Here is a 4,765-nt window from a genome sequence, read left to right as displayed (position 1 = left end):
TTGGGAACTCCAAACATACACCCTGCCTGAAATAGGAAGCATTGAGATATCTGGGAACCCCCATAGAAGACACTTTTCCTTCTCAGGGTCTCTTCCTCATTTCCTTTCCCACCAGAAGAACCCAAATTTTTATTTATGTAGCAGACAGAGAGACCTTGATCTCAGAGAAGGTAGGTTTCCCACGCCCCTTTGGTCTAAACTAGTCACAGCAATACCTGTTTCCTTTGCCAGTGATTGTCCTAAGGGGTGCATAATGAGAGGTAAAAAGAAATCAGCTGGAGTCTCATTAGGGTTCTTCCCCTGTCCCTTCCTTCCAGTTTGGGATGCTGGTGCAATGCCTGGAGCTCTGAGAGCTATTTTGTAACTAGGTGACCAGCATGAGGATTAAAAGCCATTGTGCTGGGAATGAAATGGAAGGACAGGACGTGTCTGGCTCGGATGGCGTCATTGAGCTAGGGCACCAGCTCTGGCTTTTTCTTCTGTGACACCACTAAATGCCACTATTGTTTCAGCCTCTCTGAGATGGCCTTTCTCATATTTGTAGCAAAAACCACTTTTTGGGAAATATTTTTACAAAATTTCAGCCTGAGTGGGTGTTCCTTTACACAGACATATTTGTTCCTTTTCAGCTAACTTACACTGATGTGGTTTTCACTTCTTTCTCTGCAAATCTTTTTTGTCAGCAGAGCGGGTTGGGGAGGGGAACTGGAGGATGTCACCTCCCAACAGAAGAGGAGGTTGGAAGCTGCCCCGCAGATCATGGACGCCGTGTGCAGGCAGGAGAGGATCTGTTGAAACTTGTTTTGCCCTCTCAGGTCCGGCTCCATCCTGGGGTGAGGATCCTGCTGCACTGGCCAAGAGTGGGAGATGTGTGGGGCTTTTGGACCATCAGCATCTTGGGTCTCATGGAGATTCCTCTTCCTGGGGACCACCACGACTCCCTGGGGCGTCTGGAAGGGGGGCAGCCTGGTGGTTTTAAAACATGCCCGCAAATTCTTTGACAATCCTCCAGCCAAGAAGTGGGGTCTATGCTCCCTCCCCTTGACGCTGTGTGAGCCTCTGAGGCTCTGATGGAAGAGGTCAGGCAGCTGTGCCCCCTTCTCTTGGAACCCTCGCTCTGGGAGCCTCCAAGTCAGAAGTCTGGGTTTTGAGGGCGCCAAGCGGAGAAACCACACGGAGAGTTAGACAGAGAGAAACAGAGAGAGAGAGAGATTGACAAAGACAGAGACACATAGGGAGAGAAAAAGAGAGACAGACAGAGCGACAGAGAGAGATAGACAAAGACAGGGGGTCAGAGAGACACAGAGAGACAGAAATAGAGAGGATGTCCACACGCCCAGCCAGGGCCCAGTGTGTAAGTGAGAGGCACCGCTCCAGTCATGGTCTTGGCTGCCCCACAGGAGAGGCCCTGGGCTGGGATGCCAGCTGAGTAACAGGCACGACCCTGCTGACCTAGGCAACCGGGAGGTTTGCTGTGTGCACCAGACAACAGGAAGGGACAAGAGCCGGCCCCAGCCAGTGTTCTCAGGCCATCTCACAGGGACAGGACGTAGCGGGGGTGAAGCAGGGGGCTCACTGGGGTTGCTGCGGGGCAGAGAAGATACCTCGGGCTGTCAGGGGTAGGGGGTGGGGTAACCCTGAGCCTCACCGAGCTGGGCAAACAGAACCATCTCCAGATGCCAGAGCACCCGGCCCCTCCTCCCACAGCCCGCCCTTCCAGCATCTAGAAGCTACTTTGGAGAGGGCAGGGCTGGCAGAGAAAATCTTGGAAGGATCTATACATTCAAGCGAGGCAAACTTAGGTCGCTGGGCTGGACTTTGTGTCATTGATTGCTGTGTCACAAACAAACCTAAATACCTGGATGAACACAGCAGTCATTTCTTATTTTTCATGATTCTGTGCGTGGCTGGGTGGGTTCCCTCCTGATACTCCCCTGGGCTCAGGCAGGCACTGCGTGGGTGTCCCAGGGGCTCCCCCATGAGTCAGGAAGTCCCCTAGGCCCTCTCTCCTTGGGGTCTGTTCCCAACCTTCCAAGCGCAGCGGTGGTCCTGGGCGGCAGACCTCTCACGGAGCATCATCCTGGCCGCCTCATATGAGTGGAGATGAGTGGTGCGAGCAGCACACGTCAGGATGGGGACGTGGCCGCACTTGATCCGTGGCAGGCGGGGTCTCCGGGACAGACGGAGTTGAGTCATCCTGCCCCTTGCTTATGCCCTACCCCCAGCCCAGCAGGGCAGAGGCTCGGGCACGGTGGGATTCATCCTGGGGAGGTGAAGAGCCTCTTCTGCTTACCGACACCTTCCTGGTTACCTGGAGCCCCTGGAGGGCAGACAGGAACACTGTTTGTACGAGATTTAATCTCTAGGCTTGGGCTTCCCTGGTGGTGCAGCGGTTGCGAGTCCGCCTGCCGATGCAGGGGACATGGGTTCGTGCCCCGGTCCGGGAAGATCCCACATGCCACGGAGTGGCTGGGCCCGTGAGCCATGGCCGCTGAGCCTGCGCGTCCGGAGCCTGTGCTCCGCAACGGGAGAGGCCACAGCAGTGAGAGGCCCGTGTACCACAAAATAATAATAATAATATAATAAAAAAATAAAATAAAAATAATCTCTAGGCTGTCTTATGTATAGAAGTGTATGTTGATGACACAATTCTCACATGCCTTCCATTTGGGCTTTGCATTATGCCCCTGAAATCTCCATATGAACTAAGGACATTTTATTTTACTTTAAAAATTAAACAAAAGTTGTAATAAAACTGTATATATTTAAGGTGATTCGATGTATGTACACACTGTGGGATGAGTAGTACAGCCAAGCTAATGAACACATCTCCTCACACAGTTACTGTTTTGGGTGCAAAACCCACTCTCCTAGCAAAGTTCCAGTGTTCAAATGCTATTATTAACTGTGGTCATCATGTTGCACATTAGATCTCCAGTCTTACTCATCCTATATAACTGCAGCTTCATACCCTTTGACCACATCTCCCCCTGCCCCCCATCCCCCCCATCCCCCACCACCACCTCCAGCCCCTGGTAACCACCATTCTACTCTCTGCTGCTGTTTACTCAACTTTTTTAGATTCCACATATGAGTTCCTGCAGGTTGTTTTTCCCCCCTGTGTCTGGCTTATTTTACTTAGCATAAAGTCCTCCAGGTCCGTCCATGTGGTTGCAAATGACAGGATCTCCTTCTTTATTATGGCTGAGTAACATTCCATTGTGTATATATTTACATCACATATTTGATGGAAACTTAGATTGTTTCCATGTCTTGGTCATTATGAATAATGGGAAATGAACATGGGGGTGCCGATATGTCTTCTAGGTAGTGATTTCACTTCCTTTGGATAAATACTCAGAAGTGGAATTGTGGGATCATATGGTACTCTATTTTTAGTTTTTTAAGGAACCTTCATGCTATTTTCCACAGTGGCTGCACCAGTTTACATTCTCATAAACAGTGAATGAGAGTTCCCTTTTCTACATATTGTCTCCAACACTTGTCTTTTTTTTTTTTTTTTTTTTTTTTTTTTTGTGGTATGCGGGCCTCTCACTGTTGTGGCCTCTCCCGCTGCGGAGCACAGGCTCCGGACGTGCAGGCTCAGCGGCCATGGCTTACGACCCCAGCCGCTCTGCGGCATGTGGAATCCTACCGGACTGGGGCATGAACCCATGTCCCCTGCATCGGCAGGCGGACTCTCAACCACTGCGCCACCAGGGAAGCCCCAACACTTGTCATTTTAAAATAATAAAGATTTAAACAGTCCACTTAATGTCAGCAAAAATTCAGGATGAATCCAGGGAGCTAGATAATCATTTTGCATCGAGGAGAAAAAGCTCGAATCTCCTGAAATTCAGTGAGTGTGCTGTATCCCATCCACTTTATCTCAGCCTGAACTGCTGGATCAAGTTTTACTGCCGTAGGAATACTCAAAAGGAGGTTAAGGACAGAGAGAAGGAAAGACAGAGAGGGAGGAATGAGAGACAGTGAGAAATAAAAAAGACGGTGGGATAGTGGGTGTGATTCCATGAGAGTAGAAACGCAGCCGGAGCACAAGTTGGATCCGCTGTGGTTTTGGAACCTGTCTCTCCTCAGCTGATTCTCTTTGCAGCCTGGTCTCCTCTGCAGGCCTCACATGGGATGGGAGAGGGGTTCTCACCGTCTGTCCTGATGGAGTGGTGCCTTCTAAGCTTGGGAGTGAACATTTATGGAGAGTGGGGCCATTAAACGCGTTGGTTTCAGAGGACCCAGCTCCAGGCCCTGAAATTCCAGACACTGTGATTATTATTGATGATTCATACCAACAGCCTGTGTCGTCTTTTATCGGGTATTTCCTTTGACCCACACATTATCATTAATGATTTATTATTTGTAATTTCCGATGAAGCTGAAGACGTAAGTGGAAGCGATTTGTTCCAAAGGTTTAACCATTTCTTCCATTTCTCAGCTTTCACAACTAATAGGAAGAGGGAGGGGAGGTGGAGGAAGACCAGGGATAACAGGTTAGAGCCCGTCCGGGGGCAGCACGTGGAACAGTGATAGGGAGACATCCCACCAGCATAGGCCTGCAAACCTCCAGCAGCTCACCTGCCAGGCACAGGGGCAAAGCTGAGTTGACCAGTCTGTCTTGGGTTTTGAAATCCTTGACTCAGGACTGGCTGACTTCACTCAGGTAACATCTGAAAGATTCAACCAAGAAGAAAAGATGAATTTTGCTCTTCCAAGAGGCTTCCATGAAATTCCCGAATGCATCTGTATGGAT

This window comes from Mesoplodon mirus (genome assembly GCF_964341445.2).
Source record: "Mesoplodon mirus genome assembly, chromosome: 1".
Lineage (NCBI taxonomy): Eukaryota > Metazoa > Chordata > Mammalia > Artiodactyla > Ziphiidae > Mesoplodon > Mesoplodon mirus.
This window is presented reverse-complemented; position numbering follows the sequence as displayed.